The sequence below is a fragment of the Siphateles boraxobius genome, unplaced genomic scaffold (assembly GCF_051911475.1).
Source record: "Siphateles boraxobius isolate OS27281-9 unplaced genomic scaffold, OSU_SipBor_1 13, whole genome shotgun sequence".
Classification (NCBI taxonomy): Eukaryota; Metazoa; Chordata; class Actinopteri; order Cypriniformes; family Leuciscidae; genus Siphateles; species Siphateles boraxobius.
The window spans coordinates 16,937,189-16,960,000 of NW_027508733.1; the positions used below are offsets into that span (position 1 = coordinate 16,937,189).

Here is a 22,812-nt window from a genome sequence, read left to right on the forward strand (position 1 = left end):
GGAAAAAGGTTAACCTCACAATTAACATATTTTCTCGTCTCACATCATCTCATCTTTTCACCCCTTCGCTGAAAGGAACAGGTAACCTCAATTATTCTCATCTCGACTCATCTCTCTGCTAATAAGCAGGGATAAAAAAGGATAATAAAATGGGTTTAGTATTTTTCTTCATACAAAAGGAGAACCTCATGGTTGTTCTTGTGTCATTTCCCCTTAAGTTTATGATTGAAATTACACAAGATAAACTCTCTTTTTCACCTCACATCATCTCACCTCTTCATAGAAAGGATAACCTCATGGTTTTATTGTCTCTTAATCTCTCTGCCACAAGGGAAGAGGAGAATACTGGATTACGATTGAAATTACACAAGATAAATGTCATGGTTATTATCATCCTGTTGTCTAATTTAGTTTATTCTCACATCTTCATCTCTCTGCTAATATATAAAATTAACATCTCAGTTCTCATCTCATCTTATCTTCCGCTCTTATGGTTTGTCTCACAGTTGTCCTCTGTTTTCATGTCTCATCTTGTCTCATCTTATCTCGTGTCTTCATAGAAGAGAGGGATAACCATATTGAAAAGAACACAGGATTATGATTGAAAGATTTCTCATTTGGTCTCATTATCTCTCTGCTAATAGAAAAGGTTAACCTCTCAGTTGTTTTATTTTCATCTCTTTTCTTCATTTCTCTGAAGAAGAGGTTTGTCTCACAGTTGTCCTCTCTTTTCACATCTCATATTGTCTTTTCATCACAGAAAGGATAACCATGTTTTTTCTTATCTCAATCTGCTAGAAAAGAAGAGAACATGGGATAATGGACAACATAACTACACAACATAAATGTCACGTTGTTCTCATCTTGTCTCATTTCTGTCTCATCATCTCTCTGCTAATAGAAAAAGATAACCTGTCAGTTGTTCTCTTTTCATCTCATCTTGTCTCTTTATTCTCTTATAGAAGAGGTTTGTCTTACAGTGTTCTTCTCTTTTCATGTCTCGTCTCATCTCATCTCGTCTTGTCTCATCTCATCTTGTCTCTTTAAATTAAAACTTCTCTTGTCTTTCATCTCTCTGCTAATAAAGAAGAGAACACAGAATTATGATTCTGCTAACAGAAAAGAGTTCTCAGCAGTTCTCATTTCATCTAGTCTCTTTAGCTCACTGTTAAAAGTTTGTCTCACAGTTGTCCTCTCTTTTCACCTCACCTTAACTCTTCTCTTCATATAAAGGATCACCTTTGGTTTATCTTGTCTCTTCATCTTTTGATTACAAGGAAATGATTATGACTGAAATTACAGAAGAAATACATCTCACTTGTTCTCTTTTCATCTCAGTTTGTCTCTTCTCTTCTCTGGATGATTCTTAATTTTCCTGCACAAATAAGGCCACAATCAGGACACAGGAATCTGAAAGGAGCGAGAACTATCGGTAGGTTCTGGAAACTTTGCACGCCTGAGATCTGTGGAGGGATACAGGGAGTATAATGATATTCTCTATTGATCGCAAGGAGGAGAACAAATGCTGGTAGTTACGCCGTTGACATTTCCATCCAGCTCACTTGCTCCATAAGTTCCAAACAAATATAAAGATGCATTTCTCACAGCTCCACCATCTGAATATCAAAGATATGAGGGGAGAAAAGGAAGAAAGATGAACGGTTTCTTTGATGGTGAATGCGAATGAGTTTAGAACTTCACCCTCAAGAAGCCTTCTTTTTTCACAAATACGAAATTTTAAACAGCATGCATATTCGCTTAGATTTGCATGACCTTTATAACCCACAAAACATTACCTTAAGCTGTTATGGTAATGATTTCAAGCTATAATTAGCAGCATTGGCTTTTTGTAGCATTAGCACTTTTAGCTAATGGCTATACAGTAGCTAAAGTGCAGATGTATTTTTGCTGGTTTAAAGTTGCACTGGGAAGTTTTAAAGTCATAGTTATGGGCTACAAATGCATACGAATGAAATTGTACCATCAATATTCACAATTGTCAATTGTTTTTTGCAGATAAGATGTGGGATATGTACAGAACACCATACTTTTGTGTATATATACTGTTTACTGAATGCGATTTTGTTACAATTTTATGTAAAAATAAATAGCATGCTAAGGATATCTCAATCTCATTTGTTTCTCAAGAGAGTAAAGAGATTTAATGGAGATCAAATTGATACGTTTGCTTACATATCCAGCATCTCAGATTTAGACCATAAAAATCAAGCAATTTCACATGCGTTTCCCGAAACACGTTTCAAAAGTTCTTAACAATGTCTCAAATTGTGCTCAGATTTGTCAATATACTGAAGTAAAAAAAAAAGGGGAACGGCCACCATTCAACCCGAAAAAAGTCATATAACCATTCCAATAACTCCGAAGCTGTTCAGTTAAGCTAAAAAACTGCATTGTACCCTTTAAACTTGGGTGCAGGCCGGTAATTATTCAAAATCTTGATATTGTTTAAAATGCAGGTCTTGGTTGATGGTACCACGTTACTTTGTTTTTTCTTCTTCTTTTTGTTTGATTTTAGCCAAGTTCTACTTCAAAGTTTAATTTGAATTTGAATTTAATTCAAAGTTAATTTTTAGGATTTCTGTTGCATTTTATTACCAACTATTTTTTCACCTGAGGGAAAACTTTGCCAAACAGCCGTCGACGAATAGCGCTATTTTTTTCGGTGCTATAACGTATATATTCCACTTGCCCAGTAATATGTAATTAAGTTAACGTTATATCAGTTGTAGGTGATGTCTTAAAGCTAAAATTTGCCGTTTTCTGAAGCGAGGTTGGAAACATTCATCATTATGTCACCCTTTACTTCTGTCTATGGGGTTTTCAAGTAACGTTATTTAACCATTGCAAAGTATTAAAAATAGCTTGTGACTAAACCGCTTGACTCCGTTTGACCTGTCAGTCAAACCTCATAACTTCAACCCGCCTCATGAATGAGGAGTGATGGGTGAACGATTCATTCAATTTGAACGAATCTTTCATATGTCTCGGGAACACCAGGGCTGTCACGTCATGAACGAACGACTCGAGTTTATGGGGGTGTTTTTTTAATGCTCTGGTTCAAACAGTTGAATAAACTAGTAGTTAGTCAGTTTATTAAAAGTGAAAATTATAACTTTTTTTCAGAATGTTGCAGTGCTTATAAATGTGTTATCAGTGCACAATGTTATTTTTTAATATATGAATTATGGGTGTAACGATAACCTCATTTCACGATTCGATACATATCACGATACTGAACTCATAAATAGTGACATAAAAATATTCATGATTCTGAAGATGAAAATACAGCTTAAAATGAAAAATTATTTTAGACGAATATGCTTGCACTCTGGCACTGACTAGATATATTTAAAATAATGTAGGCCACTTTTTACTGGTAAAAACTCAGACATTTGGCATCATCAGGACCCACAAATATTCCCCCATTGCAGTATTATACATTATATTCAACATTATATATAGTAGTTTAATGTAGAGCTATTTTCCAAAAAACTTTTTTTTTACTTTTGTAATTTATTTTCATAAATGACTGATATTGGGCACTTTTACCTGTGTGCAAAATATTTCATCAGATTTTCGGGAAAAAAAAAACATAAAAATATTTTTTTAGAAAGGATACAAGTGTGTCCTGAATTCACACTATGAATAAGCCAACCCTGAGTATTCTCAATAAACATCTAACTCACTTGAGACCAAGTCACTGTATTCTGTGAACATTTTACAACAGTTAAAAAAAAAAGTACAATACTATCCTACTAAGGCAAAAGACCTTAACTCACCAGAGTGTGAAAAATTTGACCTTTGACCCTTTTTCGGAAGTTACTGTATTCTGCCTTAGCATTGCCCACAAAATGACAATCGGTCATACCAAGGCAAAAGACCTTAACTTCTATTTTATAGCACAATGTTATGATAACACTTAAAATGTAGGCAATATTAACCCTATTAGACTCACTATGATAAAAATGGCTTCACATGTATAAACATGAAGTCGAAGTAGTGAGAATAGCTGGAATGTCCTGGCTGTATGAACAAAATGACGGAGTATGTTTTTATGTTTCCATTGTTCGATTGCGCCCGCGCCTCTCTCTCTCTCTCTCACACACACACATGCGCGCCACACACACACACACACACACACACACACACACACACACACACACACACACACACACACACACAAACAAACACACACACACACACACACACACACACACACACACACACACACACACACACACACACACACACACACACACACACACACACACACACACACACACACACACACACACACACACACACACACACACACCATATTCCAGCATTGCAATCTTGACATCGCAGCCTATTCATAATAGTCACAGAGTTTCAGGGCTAAGGTGGGGCTACAGATTAGGTGTCCCTAAAGAACTGTGTCTAGTAGTTCCGCATTGTAAAGGATTGCTTTCTCGTCAGTTGTTTGACATGGATTTTAACCAGGGTTCAACAAGAGGTAGGCTCTAAATTACTACATTCCTGCTGCTGGTGTATAATGGGTGTGTCGTTACGGCTCCAACCAACCAACTTGCATATTTTCAGTCAGTGGACTGTCATTGGCAGGCGAGAGCTTGCCTATGAGAAGGACATTTTATTTCAGTTGTAGCATTGTATTACGGGCTGTGAATTAAGATATCCAAGCGCTGCATTAGAGCAGGCTTGTAGGATAAGTTGTCGATTATGGCTCGAAACGTGTTTGTGTCTGGTTTGTGAAGTAGCATCGCTAGCTAAAGGCTACCGCTTGCTATTACTGGATTTTAAAGATTAGCTTTTTTATGCACCCGTGTCGTGTGACATTCTTACTTTGATCTTGGTGTTTACGTTTCAAAGCCATGTCCACCATCATTTTCCCCTGAGAGTATGCCATTATTCAATAATCTAACAAAAGCAATCACTGTGAAACATGTAACTTACGGGTGTGTCTGAGGTGATTTAATTGCTACATCATAACCCCGTAACTCCAGCGTCAATACTTTGATGGTCGGTCAGAACAAAGCAGAGTGCCGTAACTTGCTGCCTCCAGCACCTGCTTCAGCACATTATGTGACGTGTAATGTATGCGCTCATGCAAAAACAAACATCCCCGCCCCCACACTCACATCTAAGCCTACACACACTCGTCAAATACACAGGAATGATTATCTGCCTGTTCACATCGGCTCTATTTTGACATCGGAACGATACCGATGTGTAAAAAATTGACCAAATTATATCGGCGGCCGATATATCGTGCACCACTAATTAATATGCCCTTGTAATCTTTCATCAAAAACGCTAACTCTTTTTTTATTATGCATATGTTACAACAGGAAGTTCTCCTTTGAATGCAGAGTACTTTTTGTTATCTGTGGACCAAGTCATAGTTAACAGCCACATCCCCATCTTCAGTGATACTGTCAGGTTGATGTTTTCCTCATACTACTGCTTGAACATTTCATACCCAGCAGACCAAGGAGCAACCCTGAAGTTCTTGCAAAGGTAAAAAAGCAGCAATGTCAGTCAACAACCTATCACATTCTCCCTTTCTCTCTCTCTCTCTCTCTCTCTCTCTCTCTCTAAACATCCTCGCTCACTCACACGCATCCTCATACACTCTCTCTCACACATCCTCACTCTCAGGGCCGGCGCTCCGCACAAGCACATCACGCACTGCGCGTAGGGCACCAAGTGCTTGGGGGGGGGGCACCAAAAAATCTGGGTCGTGAAAAATCACCACCAAGCATTTGTGCTTAGGGCACCCAAATGGCTAGCGCCGGCCCTGCTCACTCTCACTCTCTCACCCACATCCTCTCATACACTCTCACACACATCCTCACATTCACTCTCACACATCATCACAATCACTCTCTCACCCACATCATCATACACTCTAAAAAACATTCTCACACACACTCTCACACACATCCTCACTCTCACTCTCTCACACTCACTCTCACACACATCCTAACATACACTCTCACACACATCCTCACTCTCACTCTCTCACCCACATCCTCTCATACGCTCACTCTCACACACATCCTCACTCTCACTCTCTCACCCACTTCCTCTCATATGCTCACTCTCACACACATCCTCACTCACTCTCCCACACATCCTCTCTCACACTCACTCTCACACACATCCTCACTCTCACTCTCTCACCCACATCCTTTCATACGCTCACTCTCACACACATCCTCACTCTCACTCTCTCACCCACTTCCTCTCATACGCTCACTCTCACACACATCCTCACTCACTCTCCCACACATACTCTCTCACACTCACTCTCACACACATCCTCACTCACTCTCCCACACATCCTCTCTCACACATCCTCACTCTCACTCTCTCACCCACATCCTTTCATACGCTCACACTCACACACATCCTCACTCTCACTCTCTCACCCACTTCCTCTCATACGCTCACTCTCACACACATCCGCACTCACTCTCCCACACATCCTCTCTCACACTCACTCTCACACACATCCTCACTCTCACTCTCTCACCCACATCCTTTCATACGCTCACTCTCACACACATCCTCACTCTCACTCTCTCACCCACTTCCTCTCATACGCTCACTCTCACACACATCCTCACTCACTCTCCCACACATACACTCTCACACTCACTCTCACACACATCCTCACTCTCACTCTCTCACCCACATCCTTTCATACGCTCACTCTCATCCTCACTTTCACTCTCTCACCCCCATCCTCTCATATGCTCACTCTCACACACATCCTCACACTCACTCTCTCACCCACATCCTCTCATACGCTCACTCTCACACACATCCTCACACTCACTCTCTCACCCACATCCTTTCATACGCTCACTCTCACACACATCCTCACTCTCACTCTCTCACACACATCCTCACTCACTCTCCCACACATCCTCTCTCACACTTACTCTCCCACACATCCTCTCTCACACTCACTCTCACACACATCCTCTCTCACACTCACTCTCACACACATCCTCTCTCACATTCACTCTCACACACATCCTCACTCTCCCTCTCTCACTCACATCATTTCATACGCTCACTCTCACCCACATCCTCTCTCACACTCACTCTCACACACATCCTCACTCTCCCTCTCTCACTCACATCATTTCATACGCTCACTCTCACCCACATCCTCTCTCACACTCACTCTCACACACATCCTCTCTCACACTCACTTTCCCACACATCCTCTCTCACACTCACTCTCACACACATCCTCACTCTCACTCACACCCACATCCTTTCACACGCTCACTCTCACACACATCCTCACACACATCCTCTCTCACAATCACTCACACACATCCTCACACACATCCTCCCTCACACTCACTCACACACATCCTCTCTCACTCACTCACACACGTCCTCACATACACTCCCTCATACGCATCCTCACACTCACTCTCTCACGCATCCTCAAACTCAGTCTCACACTCACACTCACATAAGCTCTCAATATACACATACACTCACAACATACAGTCGCTCACATCACCTTCTCACATGCACATCTTTGTTGCCAATGTCCACTACAAGCATCCCCTGTGCAAATTCCTCTATTCTGCTACTTTTATTGCTAATATATTAATAGCATATTATACAGTCCATGATTTATTACTGAGATTTCTTTTTTTCGACAGATGCCTTTTCAAGATAAACCCAGAGAAGAGATTAAAAGTAGAAAAGAGCACATCAAGAAAGCAACTGGCAGTCAGTCCAAAGGTGCTTTCACTGATTAACAAAATTGCGGACTATGAATGGATGGAGTAAGAATTTTGGATGAGTGACAAATTTGACTGTTTAATTATTTTTTTTTCTTTTTCTAATCTATCTGTTGACAAAGTTTTATATTGGTGTATTGTTGTAGTTATGAACTAGAACGAGTTATACTAATGGGTATATTGTTGAATTAAACAATAAAAAGGATGTGTGAGAGCTGAAGAAAATATAGAACATTTTATGTAAAAACTGTATTTTGAATAAAGGAAAACCCCAGCTGCCAGAATTTTAATAAGGGAATTTAAATAAAGGAAAATTACTGTAATTTTACATGTTGGTTATTTTACAAGGAGGCTGTAAAGCATTACATTAAAATAATTTCCTTTAGCAAAAATGTCAAAATATACCTTACGGAACAGAAATAAATGGGAATATACTGCAAAATACAATGTGATTATATTACAATACATTTCCATCGGAAAGTAATGCTTGTATTTTCCAATATACTGCAATATATGCATTGGCCATGTATGGCTATATATTAATGAATATGAAATATTTATAAATGAAGACAAAAATAGCATTAAATGTAATATTCACAAAGTTGTATCCTTTTGTTGTGTACATATATTGCACATACATGTTTATTTGAATGTATGTTCACACATATTCACGGAATGAGTTACAACCGATTTCTAGTTCCCAGCATGCTTTGCTTCTGACTGTTAAATTAAAGGAGAGCAAATGTTAAACTGAACTGTTATTTAATGTCTTTTACTCAATATTAATATAGTGGACGATCTGTTAGTGTTTAATTTTCTATTATTTTAGAATTTAAAATGTTTTCTGTATGTCTGAGTTTTTGGGGTTACCATTCTGCTGAAGAGTAGAGCCTGTGGTTAGCTTGACGATTGGCTGTCATCATTTATGGGTAGACTATAATTACAAAATTATAATAGTAATGACTTTGAGCAGGATATTAAGGGGTTTAAAGGTTTGCACATTTACTGCAGGTTGCATATGTATCAAGTATTCATATATTTTATATGTTACATGTATATATATCCATATATGTACATATATATGTGCATATTCACATATATGTACACATATATTGTGCATACATTTTATAATATATATGTACATTTATTTCCATATAATTTTACATATATTTAAATAAATATATTCAACCATATATTAAACATACATGTGACACTATATCTTTACGTATATTATCAATACATTTTCCCATATGAATCGGAATACATTATGATGGATATTTATAAATATAAAATTGCATATAATTTAGGATATATAAACACATATATTATATATTCATGTTCAATATATTACATGAATATATAATATATTGTTTAATATATGTATCATTAATATATTATTCCATGTATTTCCAATATATAATATATTGGAAAAATAATATATTACAATATATTTCAAGTAATATATTGGTGAATATATTTTCCTTTGGTAAGGGGTAAAAGAGCAATCCTTGAGCAATTACTCTTTTCTACTGGAAGTGTCAGTATCGTGAACAGACTTACCTTTAGCAGTAAGTTCTAATGCTATTATTGGCAGATTTAGCGTTTTGTAGGATTAGCATGTTTTAATATATGCATTAGCGAGGTGCAGCTTTTGTGTAGACCTACCTCTGTTGCCTTCAAGTCCTCGAGGGAAGTTCAGAAGACGTACAAAATTTAGCAAAAACCTACATTAGCATTAACAATTAAATGCAATATTACACCGATGCCAATTTAAACCATGATTTCTTTACCTGAAACCCTCAAACTTGGATCCTCTGGGAATGAAAAGTTGCCCTCTGGCAATTGCATTGGGGTTCATGCGAGTTCTTCTCATAAATGCAATAATTCGGACATGGCTTGAAGGCAACTTTTGGTCTCTGGTGAGACACTAAGGTAAAATATAACCATGATATATAATGAGAAACCTAAGCCGAGTCTTCTCACAAGGCAATGGCAGGAGGACACACACCGGGCCAAGAACGAATGGATGAAGGAGATTCTCTTTCTTTTATCTCTCTCTCTGTCTCTCTCTCGCTGTCTTCCTGATGTTCCTCCTCTCGTCTTCCTTGGTTTTTTCTTTTCTTGTTTTACTGTCTCCTAGCTGCCTGTCAGAGGGCTATAATGAGGAGACTATAACTAGAGCAGCTTTCAGCCCTGATCAGTGACCACCTGTGGAATCGACAGGGGTCTTATCAGCAACTCTCATCCTCTCACACCCGCGCGCACATCTTTCCGTCTGTCGTCTCTTTCTCACACGGGCGAGCCAATGGGATCCCGATATGAGAGGAGCCCGCAAAGGCTGCTGGAAAGGCTAACAGCAGTGGAATGGAAGCCCATGTTTGCGTGGTTGAGCCCCAGAGATCGGGCCGCTGCAAATGCCAAAGCCGTTCCTCTAAAACAGGAGGAGAAAAGTGGGATGAATAAAAGGAGAAATGCAAGCTGAGTTGGTTGAAAGAGAAGGTGTCTGTGTTTTTAAAAGATCCAGTCAGGCGACAAGAGAGGCTTCACACCATGGTCCTCCCATTGGGAGCGAACGCACACCTGCAGGGGATTGAAGATGTGATCCAAGCCAACAGGGGCCAAATGTATGTGTGTGTGTGTGTGTGTGTGTGTGTGTGTGTGTGTGTGTGTGTGTGTGTGTGTGTGTGTGTGTGTGTGTGTGTGTGTGTGTGTGTGTGTGTGTGTGTGTGTGTGAGAGAAATAACTCAACACGGAAGATGCATATTCTGACCCTCTGTAACTTTATAAATGTGTCATAGCCACATTTCATTGAAAAAAAACTGACCAAAGGTAAGAAAGTATATTTTGCATTAAGACAATGAAGCCTGTTTTTTTATTTATTTAGTGGTGAAATTATTTTAATGAAAATCAATCATATGCAAATTTCATTCTTTTTACTCTAACACACACACACAAAAAAGATTTATATTATATTATATTATTCGTTGTAGGTTGTACTGCCATTAATTATGCGGACTTAAATGTAAAAAATCATTCTATTCAAAATTTTGTTCGGTAAATTAATTGTAAATTGTAAATATAATAAATATAGTAAATATATAAATGTAATTTTAATATGTAATTCAAATGTAATTATAATATTATATTGTATTATGACTATGTTGTAAAGCCTTCTTTATCTAGGCTGAATTAAAAAAAAAATTTGTATTTGTTCTTGATATACATTGATATAATGCAATTTCAATTATATTATATTAAATTATATTATATTATATTATATTATATTGGTAGTATGTTGTACTGCCTTATTTAAAGCTGCAGGCCGTAATTTTTATGGGTTAAAAATTATCCAAAATACATTTTTGAGCAAGTACATCACCAGCCAGTGCTCAAAACTATCTGCTTGCCGTAGCTCGATTCAAAACGGTAAGCTTGTAGTAATGTTTTTAATTCCAGTAGTGGTGGAAATTTGAGCATGTCTTTGCGTCATTAAGTCACATCTGTACACATACAGAAGGAGTCTCGGCTAGTAGGTTATATTGAGTGTGAGGATGTTGGAGGTGGAGATTTATAGCCTTTTCTCACAGCATTTTATATGATTAAACTTATCAATTTGATGGCGGATCCAGAAAGGTTCAAACGACAATCACCAGTGACAACTGGAGATTTACCCGTTGTAAAATGCAAAAGACTGCAACCTGGCCGATGCGAAAACAAGGATAACTATCGGAAGGGCTTTTGAAAGGTAAAAATTTGATTATATTACAGTTTTAAATATGCATCTGATTACAGATACGTGTGTTTGTATTTCAAAGACTACCAGTTCTAAGGAACATTAATTTGTTGATATTACAATTACAAATTAGACTGCACAGAAATGTAAACTGAGCCCTAATACACATTAAATGTAGTCACGCAATGCTGATGTTAACATTAACAATTTGAGAACAAAGTATACTTTGCATGGTTTGACGTGATATGATAAGCGGTCGTTAGATTTAATCAGCGCGATTTACTGCCATGCTTATTTTACATTTTCCAGTGAAAATTCTTATGTTGGTCATACTTATACATAATCTGTGATTCTGAATGACAGTATCCACACATTCTCATCAAAACATTGGATTAATCTGCGCTGTGCCGAGGCACAATCCACGTAAAGTTGATAAATCCGCGAATAACTGCAATTGCAGATTTCGAACAGAGATGGTGACAAAGAGGAAAAACTATGAACTGCAGCTTTAATAATGCTGAATTAAAAATCATTCTATTCAAATTGTTCCATACAATAGAAAAACTATTTCAGTAATGATAATTCATTTATAATATTAACAATAAACAAATTGACTTTTTAGGAAAATTTTCATGCAAAAAAATGTCACCCCAAAATAGGCTTCATTTTATTTATGCAAAATATGATTTCTTACATCTCTGTGGGGTAAAATGTGACTGCAAACGTGATTTGATGTATCTCTCATATCTGTAGTACAAAAGGTTCAAATTACTATAAATATGCACTATATCACAAATAATTAGTTTGAGTTTATGAACTTTTCATTTTGGAACAAAAAAGTTTTTCCTGTAAATGTTGATTGCTTTGCTACTCTGTGGTAGTTCTGGTAAGAGACACTGAATGTGTGCAAATCAACAACACACACACACACACACACACACACACACACACACACACACACACACACACACACACACACACACACACACACACACACACACACACACACACACACACACACGCTAATGAGGCTGCACAAACTTGTTACAGAAATAAACTAATGTTCATCAATTAATGTCTCCTATGCTTAAACAATCAAAACATGAGCTTAATTGTCCTCCTGATACTTTCCCCATGATTCTGTGCTGTATTATTTTGCAACAAACCCTTTTAAATGAAAAACTCATCCAGTAACTTGTAAGTAAGTTATGAGGTACTTGACCCCAAGTCTTTCCTTTTATATTTTTCCCTTGTTTTACCTTAGGATATATCTGAAATGAAAGCCTATTTTCACAAAACCTGTATAACATATTCTTGTACTAAACATCAATAGCAAATAATGCAGATCTTGGCATTCCTGCGAGAAGTTGGCATTGCAGAAATCATTTTTTATCTTTTATTTATTCATCCAGTATGGTTGGGAATGAAGAACCCTTTTCATCAAATTCGATTTGTGATCATTTCCATTTCTAACTACTATTTGAACATGATGTAATGAACAGCTCATTTCATTAGAGACTTCAGAAGGATCCCAGCACCAGGAACAACTGTGGATGGTTTATTTTTTATGGCATCTCGTATTGCGTCAGAAGAACATATGTTTGTTTGGAGCTTTTTTTTAGCGAGGCACAGTTTAATGGATAGTTTGCAAAGAAACTTTTGTGTAAATTGGGGTTTTATATGGATAATGTTTTCAAAAAACGTACTCGTGTGCAATAGCGAGTGGGTGTTGATACGATTTTCTATGCAATGGCGTTAGCCAATCATAACAGTGGTCATTTACAGTCAAGCCTTAAAGGAGCCGGCCCTTAAAAACAGATAATTTCAGACACAGTGTCAGAATGAGGGTTGAAAATAATAGTTTGTCCATGTATACATTTTTTATTTTTTTATTTGGACCCATCAAATTTGATATATTACCCATGATAGGGCAACAAGGCTGTTGCATGCATTGTCAACTCTGTTAATTAAAATGAATAAAGTCTGTTTGGTCTCGGCAGAACTTCTGTGTGTTTGTGTACCGTGAGGGTCCTTGATATTTACGGGATCATTTTGTCCTCACCGAGGAAAGCAGGAGCCCACATTAACCTTACCAAAACAAAGCGTACACCTTTTCCTTTCCACTCTGGGGGTTTTTGACAAAACAACCTCTTAGACAAGTGCATTAGGGGACTGGGGTTCGTACCTGTAATCATCATTTATCAAGCTGGAAACCAAAATGTTCCTCAGCAAGAAACTCTCCTGCGTGTGTTGGTGGAGATTGAACCTTCGACTACGGACTATATTCAAGCTGCTACAACAACTGACACCCAGCGGCTGGTGCCATGACCCTAGTAGTTTACACTTTTTTCATGTTTTTTTTATTTCTTCCGCCCTCTTTCACTATTTTATTGAGTAAGTCTGAGAAACAGGTCCAAAGTCACATTTCATCTTAAAATCAGTGGGGAAAAAAAAGAAACTAGTTTTATTGGGGTCGCCGATCACGCCGGCTTGATCAAGTTACATGACCAGTTTAAGACGTTGAAGCATAAAAACAAAGTCACGTTGAGCGCTGCCGTCCCCTTCTGTCGAAAGTGCTGGCTTGAAATTCTATGTTACTTTTTGTTTTGTGCTGATAGACCAAGTAAAAATGGAGATATGATCATTTAAACTTTATATAAACAAATATTTACGCGTTCGTAAAAGAACGCCAGATGTGATGAGACAGGCGTTGCATTTATTCTAATAACTTCGTCGGTTTTTGTCATAAAACAAAACGGAGAAAAATGTGTGAATCTGCTGACTCTGCTCTTCAGGCTAGCCGTTTTAGGGAATGGAGGAGGAGCCAACTGAGCAAAGAAGCGAAATTGAAAGACAGAGGATTTACGGAGTTGACAAAGAGAGACATATATACGGTTATATATATCATGTATAGAGAGATATTATTGCTAGTTTTTGGAAGAGTTTGAGTAGATTTTGATAGTAGTTTAGGAGTAGTGTAGATAGTTTAGATAGTTTAGGTAGTTTAGGAGTAGATTTAGATAAACTGTTTTGAGGAGTGGCACAGATAAAAAATTAAATTAAATAAAAAACACCTGATATTTTTTGTAAATACTTGTATGTATAGTTTGATTTTGTGTTAATTTTACCTTTTGTATGGTATATTTGCACTATTGAGGAACCCCTCTTACTCAAGGAATGAAAGCCCTGTAATGTAGCTATCTGTGTAATTGTACATGAAGTGTTTTGTAGAGTATCTAAGCAAAAAAGAAAAGAAAAAACGCCTATTGCCACTCCTCCTTTTTGTGATATATAGTTTCATTTTATCTCAATTTTAATTTTTTTATTTTGTATTTGCACTATATGGTAACCCTCATACTCTGGGAATGCAAGGCCTTAAATATAGCTCTCTGAATAATTGTGTGCACAACATTTTTTTAAAAGTGGCTGAGCTAAAAAGAAAGAAAAAAAGCCTATGGCTACACCCGCTTTTTTTTTGTAAATCATATTTTTTTTGTAAATAGCTTGATTATATCTGAATTGTGCCTGTATATTTAGAACTTGTATTTACATTTTAACCCTTTTAAAATGCTTCATTGAGAATGCTTGTGTTTTTTGTTGTAGAAATCATTTTTCTATTCGGATTTTGTGTTTTTTGTGTGATTTTGGATCCAGTATGTTGATACAGTGCATCAAAGTGAAAAACTAATTGTCTGGTCATATAGGTGATGTTGTGCTGAAAAAATAATACCAAACATTGGTATGGTAAACATTTGTTTATGTGGCAAAATTAAAAAAAAATAAAAGCACTCAAAAACGGCCAAAATAGCCCAAGACTCCGAAGGGTTAAAAGGCCCCTATTATGCTATTTTAAAGTTTCCTAATGTTGTTTTGGAGTCTCCTACAACATGTTTACACCCATCAAAGGAAAAAAAAAAACTGTTTATTGTCCTCATAATATATATTTGCACATCATCACATTTTCAATGATTCTCAAACGACTCGTCAAATGAATCAATCTCTCTAAATCCCTCCTTTCCGTGAGCTACTCTGCTCTGATTGGCCAGACAGCTCAGTCTGTTGTGATTGGCCTACCGTGTACAGCGCATCGAGAACAAAAACGGCCATTGCCATAACAACGTCAGCTCTGCATGTCCTGAGGCTTCCTACAGTGTAAGCTAAACACAGTAACGAACAATGACGTCGATTTGACCATATTAATGTGAGCGCGAGTCCGATGATGAAACATTGGAAGAACTAGTTATTCAACCCGAACCTCCATCGCAGGGACGACTTGAGCAGGATGTTTCTCAGTGATACTTAGTTTGAGGCACATTATAAGATGTTGCAACTGTAATTCCTCTCACCATCAACATTAACAAGTGCATGTCCATCAACAAACTGATTATTTCACTTGTACTAATTTATTTACAGAGTATTTTTCTAATATATTGCGGTGAATAGGTGGAAACAGTATAAATAACAGTGCATGTATGGGGACCTAAAACCAGAGATTACCCGCAGAAGAGCCCTGGCTGCGTCGACTCTGCAGTCTCTCTAGAAACCACTCTGGCGGCACCAGACCATCTCACGCAAGACGAAGCTCCGGATTTACAACTCAGCAGTACTTTCCATCCTGCTTTATGGCTCGGAGACTTGGCCCCTAAATAAGACACTGACTACAAGATTAGATGGCTTTGATAGCAGGGCCCTCTGGACCATTGAGAAGATCAGGTGGCCCCAGCGGGTCTCCAATCAAGTGCTTAGAGCCCGCACGTGCCAGCCCAGAGCATCTTGCCTGGCTGCGCAACGTCGCACCCGCTGGCTTGGCCATATCCTTCGTCTCCCTCCTGACCACCCGACGAGAGCCATTCTCCAGTTTGATCCAAGAGACGCTGGAGACGACCACGAGGCAGGCTCCGCACCCAATGGCTTGACGTCCTGCGGGCGACCACCAACAACATGGAGTTGCTGTGGAGGATGCTGGCAGCTGGCACAAGACCGTCAACACTGGACACAATTGGTTCATCTGGTCGGCTCAACGCACAGGGATGGGACGCCCCCACACCCATTGCAGGAGCCAAAATGAAATGAATGAAATGCATGTATGCAATGTACATTTGCCGAGCTCTAGAGTGAATGATCTAATGTAACATAAACGTTGGTAAAACAAATATTTCCTCAGTGAGAACGACAGACAATCTTCATTAATAGAAAGAGTTTTAGGTAATTGTGTCCCACAGCTGATTAGCAGAAGTATTTCAGTAAGACAGTTATAACATGAGTTAGCCAGTTAGCAGGAGACCTACACAATATAAAACTCAAAACTAAGTATTTTGAACACCATCTTTCAAGAGCTAGCGGTTTGCGAATCCTGCATTGAACTCCGAGATTTGAGAAGAAGTCATCAGTAAAATAAAGGGAACACAGCAAAAGTTTAGGATTATACTGCTGTGATATCGTGGTAAAGATGAACTTTAACCACTGATTCTTCTCATGCTTGTCCTTGGGCAGTGAAAAGAAACTGGCTTTACCTTCACATTATAGAGCACAGCGCCGTCTTCTCGACATGATGCTATCCAGGACAGGGATCAGCTGCCGGTTTGAGGTTCAAGTTTCTTCAAGTTAAAGTTTGCCCCAAGTTTTTGTCTGTGCGTGCAATACGTGGGCAGGCAATATACTAATGTTTCGTCTTGACGTCACAACGAAACGGCTTATGACTCGTTTGAAAAAACGATTCATTTAATTGTCTCAGAGTCGACTCTTACTTTTGAAAGACAATAACTTAATATACGGTGCACTTTCAGATTTAAAACTTTGCAGGATGTTTTCATTCACTTAGAGCTATGTTACACACTACATTAAAGGTCATTTTCAAAAATCCATAATAGGGGCCCTTTAAAGAAAATGAGGCTTGTGAAATTGAGGTGGCTGTTTCAGAGGAACGAGAGAGGGATCCAGATGCAGCAAACATTTATTCAAACAAAAGTAAATCCAGGCAAAACTGATAAATGCAGACACGGGCAAGGAAGCCAAACAAAACTGACAACAAGCGCACACATAACATCCAGGACAACACTAGCCAAAGAACATGAGAAACACTTGAGTATATATACACTCAAAGGGTGTTTGGCAAACAAGACACACCTGGGAACAATCAGGAACTAATCAACAAGAAAAACTACAAAGGACTACAAAACATGGCACAGAACAGGAAATAACATAAAAGTCCACACTAGACAAGGGGAACACAAGACAGGAATCATGACAGCCTGTGTTTGGAGCATTAATTATTTTTTTTCAGGCTGTCATTACTGTTACGAAAATAATGTGTAAATACTAATTTTGTAGTTTTCTTAATCTTTAAAGATTCTCAGTTAAAACACAGTAATAGTATAAATTAGTTTATACATATAAAATATGTGTGTGTGTGTGTGTGTGTATATATATATATATATATATGTGTGTGTGTGTGTGTGTGTGTGTGTGTGTGTGTGTGTGTGTGTGTGTGTGTGTGTGTGTGTGTGTGTGTGTGTGTGTGTGTGTCTATTAATGCAGATTATCTGTCGTTCTCACTACTTTGAGGAAATCTTTGTTTTTACCAATGTTTATGTTACATCAGATCATTCACTCTAGAGCAGTGGTTTTCAAACTGTGGGTCGCGACCCACTTGTGGGTCACACAGTGAGAAAAGGTGGGTCGCACAAAGGCACTTAGCTGCAGCTAAATTTACGTTACGATGAGTGAAACAAAACCAGTCCGATTAATGACCAAACGACTCTTAAGTGACGATTCTTTTAAGGAATCATTTAAAAACATCAAAACACACACACACACAAACACACACACACACACAAGAATCAGACGTCTGAATCAACATAGCATTCATTGAATGACTCACTGAATAAATCGTCTGATTCATTTGCGTTGAACTGTCACGTGTCTACATCAGTACAAATACAGCATTCAATGACCACGCACTCCGCTTAGCGTATGTAAAAAAATGGAAAAGTTTTTAAAACTAAAGGCATCGCAGACTTGTGAGAAGTCGTCAGAAACAAAAAAATTTAAAAAGGAGCCACGCAGAAAATATGATCAGTCCTACCTTGATCTTGGTTTTATTGCCTGCGGAGGTCCAGACGGTGAGGAAGTCCCTCAATGTCTTTTATGCTTAGAAAGGTTGGCCAGTGCTAGCATGAAACCCTCAAAACTTAAACGGCACCTCACAACAAAACACTCTGCATAGGCCTACGCCAACAAGGGGCGATCGTATTTTCTTCTAAAAAAAGAAGAGTATCTTCGTCAGCAAAAACTGATTAAAGGTACAGCCAGCATCCCTGAAAAAGCAATGCGAGCCTCATTTTTAGCTGCATATAGAATCGCAAAATCCAAAAGGCCGTACACCATAGGAGAGGAGCTTCTGCTGCCAGCCTGCATAGACATCGTTGAGGAAATGCTGGGTAAAGAAGCTGCAGGAAAGATCGCTAAAGTTCCAATTTCTGATAACACAGTACAACGGCGTATTGAGGAAATGTCCTCTGATTTACGCGAACAGACAAGTGAAAAAATCCGGAGTAGTGTTGCATTTGCTCTACAACTGGACGAAAGCACAGATCGATGTTGCAAAATGTGCACAGTTACTGGCTTATGTCAGGTACGTTGACTCCACTGACATCGTTGAGGACTTCTTATTTTGTGAAGAACTGAAAGAACGAACGACAGGAGCAGATATTTTTGTTTATATATCAATATATCATTATATTTCAAATGTTAATTCTCCTCTTGCTGTACATCTGTCAGATGAAGAATGGTGCGCGAAGCTTGCCTATCTGTCGGACATATTCACTCACATAAATGTACTGAATGAAAGCATGCAAGGTCCTTCATCATCCATCCTGACCTATATGGACAAGATCACAGCTTTCACCAGCAAGCTGAAATTGTGGAGATCCCGAGTGGAAAAAGGAGTGTGGGACATGTTTCCATCAGAGTGCGAAGTGTGCGCCAATGACGGTGAACGCATCCGAGACACTGTACATTCTCACCTCGGCGCACTCATCCAGAAATTCCACGAGTATTTTCCTGATATTAGAGGTAAGATATATATATTTAGTTCTATTATTATTATTATTATTATTATTATTATTATTATTATTTTATACATGTTAAACCTTCTTATCAGTTGACTTCATTGTAATAGTAATTTTATTTTTTTCTATCAAATCAATCATCTGTAGATATGACAGAATGGGACTGGATACGGGATCCTTTTTGTAGTGAGGCAAGAGAGCACTGTGTCCTAACAGGAAGAGCAGAGGAGGAGCTGATAGATGTGGCTTCAGACAGGAGCCTTCAACTGCTTTTCAGAGAGTCAAAGAGTCTTGGACAGTTCTGGGTGTTTGTTGCCAAGGAATACCCCACATTAGGCGCTGCTGCACTCAAAGTTTTGGTACCCTTTTCTACCACTTACCTATGTGAGAGTGGATTTTCTGCTCTGACTGCAATGAAAACAAGATACAGATCACGGCTACAACCATCACAAGACATGCGTGTCAGTCTGTCGAAAATAATTCCTTTCGATGTGTTGTGTTCAAAGAAGCAGGCACACCCTTCACACACTAATACATTTCACTTGTTTACTCTTAAGCTTGAAGTAGTTATTAAACACAATATGTCAGTTCTTGAGATTTGTACATGTTTTTGTTAAACAGAAGTACTCAGCTATTCCTCTCATAACCTTAACATAACCATTAGGCTGCTGTTTTGACATCTGAATGGTTATAACTTTCTGTATTTCTTTCAAGCATTTTGGTATTGCAATCAATTATATATTTCATTCATATGAAAATAAATTAAATTAATAGGAAAATAAAAACTGTTCTCTACTACTAAATGAAGATGTGTTTTTTCCCCATATTTCCATTTAAATATTTTATGGTGGGTCTTGAGATTGAATATACTTGTCTAGGTAGTTCCTAGAATGAAAAAGTTTGGGAACCGCTGCTCTAGAGCACTCTAGAGCTAATGTACATTGCATACATGCACTGTTATTGATACAGCTCATTTAAAGTGAGGACTATTTATGCCTTGTAAAGCATTTATAAAGGAGATTTAAAGGCTGTTACATATTTCTATGTTCTGTATCACTGTGTTGTGTTTGTTTCATTTTTCTGTTTAGAAGATAACTGAGTGTTTAAATCTCCTTTATAAATGCTTTACAAGGCAAATAGTCCTCACTTTAGATGAGCTCACAAAAATAGTTAACTGACCACTACTAAATGCTTTATAACCTGAATTTACTCCATTTACTTACACTCTCTAAGTGATCTTATAAACCACTGACAACTCTTACTGGTTTGTAAAATATGCTATACTTAATTTAGAAATTAATAATTAATCATTAACAAACTATGAAAATACAATTATTAAACACATTATAGATATGCTTATAAATCAAGAAAAAAAACCATTTATAGCTGTATTTATAAACTCCTTATTAATGTCAATTAATGCTTTATAAATGATGAATTAACTGTTTAATTATGCTTAACTAATGATTAATAGCATGCAGTTATTATAAAGTGTTAACCCTTATGTTTAAATTAATTTATAAATGTATATTACAATAAATATAAATATAATTATGTATATTTACATATAGAAATATATATTATATTACAAAAGTGGTCCAAAAAATAAGCTTATTTTTCAGAAAAATTGAAGTGTGTATTATAGATAAATTGTAAGTAAACGTGCAGTTTATTATCCTTTTTTTATTTTGTGTGAAAAGTGGACATGACGTGAAGTGGATTCATTCCTCCCTATACATTCTCCAAAAGATGTCAGGTTAACATGAGGGCAGTACTAACCTGCGGGGCAAGAGTTGTTCGATAACAAACGCAAGTCTGCACCCAGTGTTGCCTTACAGGTGCGCTATCATCAGACAGAGACAGCAGGTCAGAGTTGAGGAAGTCAGTGGATTTATGAAAGAAGAGATAAACCTCCAGCTGTACCCTGGGGTCCCCCCTCACTGCCCCCCTCCTGTGTGAAGGTGCATCTCGGGTTTGATGAGAGAGAGAGAGAGAGAGAGAGAGAGAGAGAGAGAGAGAGAGAGAGAGAGAGAGAGAGAGAGAGAGAGAGAGAGAGAGAGAGAGAGAGTGAGTGGATCAATGAAGTCAAGCGATGACACTTTTCCGTCGCACACCTGCTGCGTACGCATTTATTTGTGGGAGTATGGTATATGAGATTGTGTGCATCAAAATCAACATGAAAGGACATTCGCAACCTATTTTATTCCCGTAATGTGACATGTCTGATTTATCTGCAAATATGGAAAAAGATGTAGAATGGAATCAGAGAAAAAAAGTAAATCAGGTAAATGCTGATTTTATGACTTGAAATGAGTTTTAAAGTGTGACTGTGTGTGCACACAGAGTTCATATGACTGTGTGTTCTTCTGACCTCTCCACTTCCGATGACCTACCGAGTCCGTCATCCTGGCCGTGCTTGATGAGTTTGACCGCCGTGAAAGCGTCTGAGCGAAAAGGTCGCTGGGGTGATCTGGCTGAAATCTCTGCCTTTCTCTTTCTGTCAGGTGAATCGTTCATGTGAAGTGACAACAGGAGCAAGAAGCAGAGTACAATATACAATGTTTATAAGGGCATAGTTATGAGTTTTTATTGCCTTGGATAATAATAGGAAAAAAATAAATGTTAGTGCTCACCTGCAGTCAACAGTCAATCACTCTAGCTTAGAAAATAGAAAAAGAAAAAATATTTACTTTTAAACACACACAAAAATAGAAATTAGGACCATTGTGGTACCATGTGCACAAAAAATAAATAAATAAATGTAATAAATAAAATAAACAAATATATGATCATGGTGTCCTATCTGTACAAACAAACAAACAAACAACAAAGAAACAAACAAACAAAGAAACAAAGAAACAAACAAACAAATAAATAAATAAATAAATAAAATAAACAAATATATGATCATGGTGTCATACCTGTACAAACAAACAAATAAACATGCAACCAACCAAAGAACAATACATATTGTTCATAATGCTTATAAATAACAAACAATCAACATAATAAACAACATGACTGTGGTGTTACATATAAACATTCAAACAAACAACACAGAAATGTTAACAACAACAGCGACACTCAAACAAACAAACAAACAAACAAACAAAAATGTTAATAATAATAAACAATTGTGGTGTCACAACTAAACATTTAAACAAACAAACAAATAAATAAACACAACAACAACATAATTATGATGTCCCATTTATCA

The 22,812-nt window shown here is 37.6% G+C and overlaps 2 long non-coding RNA genes across 3 annotated transcripts in view; both read right to left on the reverse strand.

Annotated features, from left to right (window-relative positions):
* Positions 1 to 576, reverse strand: part of LOC143735864 (uncharacterized) — a 47,807-nt gene extending 47,231 nt beyond the window's left edge. The window contains exons 1-2 of one of the 2 annotated variants that reach the window (XR_013203314.1): positions 423 to 576; positions 259 to 321 (exon numbers count right to left, since the gene is read on the reverse strand). This is a non-coding gene — a long non-coding RNA (uncharacterized LOC143735864). Of the gene's footprint in view, positions 1 to 258; positions 346 to 422 lie in introns of both variants that reach the window. The other variant, XR_013203315.1, reaches the window with a different exon arrangement.
* A 342-nt stretch (positions 577 to 918) lies between these two features.
* Positions 919 to 22,085, reverse strand: LOC143735865 (uncharacterized). The gene is made up of 3 exons (XR_013203316.1): positions 21,989 to 22,085; positions 21,375 to 21,562; positions 919 to 1,078 (listed from the first exon to the last, which is right to left on the reverse strand). It is a non-coding gene; the product is annotated as an uncharacterized LOC143735865 (long non-coding RNA).
* Between the last annotated feature and the right edge of the window lie 727 nt (positions 22,086 to 22,812).